The sequence below is a fragment of the Aethalodelphis obliquidens genome, unplaced genomic scaffold, assembly GCF_003676395.1.
Source record: "Aethalodelphis obliquidens isolate GAN/ISIS:26980383/991018 unplaced genomic scaffold, ASM367639v1 scaffold41, whole genome shotgun sequence".
In the NCBI taxonomy this organism is placed as follows: Eukaryota; Metazoa; Chordata; class Mammalia; order Artiodactyla; family Delphinidae; genus Aethalodelphis; species Aethalodelphis obliquidens.
The window spans coordinates 16,287,271-16,288,775 of record NW_020837985.1 but is presented as its reverse complement, the minus strand read 5'-3'; positions in this window follow the sequence as shown (position 1 = coordinate 16,288,775).

The following is a 1,505-nucleotide window of genomic DNA, read 5'->3' as shown; positions in this document are numbered from 1 at the left end:
CCGCTGGAGTGTCTCTGCCCAGCCTGGCCTCCACCTCCCGCCCCAACCTGGCCCCCCTCTTACCCTTGGGTGTCTGGGAGGAGAGTCGGGAAGAAAGGGGTGGGAAGGAGGGAGGGGTGGGAGATGGGAGGGGGGAAACTGGCGGGGGAGGGGGGCCCTGGGGAGACAGACGCAGGAGCAGCTGGGCCTGGCATGGGCCGGAGCCCGGCTGGAGGAGGCGTGTTAGCAGCACTGCCCAGAGGTGGGAGGGTCCTGGAGTCTGGTGGGGCCCTCGACGCCACGTGCTCTCTGCTGGCCTGGGCCACGTGGACACTCAGAGTGACCACGGAGTGACTGCCCGAATCGAGCGGAAGGAAGCAAGGTGGCTGGGTGGCTCCAGCCTGCCTGGCCTCTACCTGGCGTCCCTGCTGGCTGGACTTCTCCATCGGCCGCCCCACGTGACCTTCCTCAAATCAAAGCCCCTTTCGCCACTGCTGCTCTGAAACCCCAGAAGGCTCCCTCCTGCCAAAGACAGAACCTAAATCCCAAGCCCTACATGTTAATAGGACACCAACCCACTCCCCCTGCCACGTGGGCCATGTGACCCCCCCCCCACAAGCACCTCCTTTGCAAGAACAACCCCCACCCCAACCCTGGGACTTGCCTTTGCTCCCGTCCCACCTGCCCTGAGACCTGCTGGGTTTTCCCAGCTCCACGCCTTTGTGTGCCATTCCCTCTGCTGCGATTCCTCTTCTTTCCTCAACATCTGGCAAACTCTTATGCATGTTTCAAGCCCCAGCTCAAATGCCCCTTCCTCTGCAAGGCCTGACCTGAACTTCCCAGGCAGAAGTGGCCTGTTTCCACTGAGCACCTGTCTCTTTGAGCGGCTGTCCGTTTATGAGTCTGTCTCCCTACCAGGCTGTGAGCCCCTGGGGGCACAGACTGCCTTGCTCACATCTTTTTCTTCCTTTTCCAAGCTGATAGAAGACAGTACATTCTGGGTGCTCAATTATATGTTGAATAAATGAATGAGTCAGATGGTGACAGCCTGTCATGGGGAGCCGTGGGCTGCAGCAGGACTCAGAAGAGCCTGTGTCGTTTCCATCCTGTCTCCCCACCAAGATGGGATCCATCTGAAACTTGAGTTCCATGCAGCCTCCAACATCCTGCCCAGCCCTGCCCCACCCCCACGTGGACTGTCTGGCAGCAGGGAGCAAAGCAATCGCGTAAGATGCGCGAATCACCAAGCAGCAGCGCAGCGTGTGCCTTGGGCAGAGCCGGCCCCTCGAGGGGGAGCAGGCTGGACTGCCAGACCCCAGCCTCTGTGAGGGTGACCGTGCCCCGCGCTGCTCTCCCCAGCGCTCATCCAGGTTTCTACATGCCAGACTCTGGGCTTTCCAGCTCTGTGGTGACCGGTGCACACTGAGGGGTCAGAGGCGAGTTCCGGGGCGACAGGGGCCACGCAGGGGGTGGGTCTGTCTTCGCCCCTCCTCTGGCCCCCAGCCTCCTGGGGTACCCGGGGGACG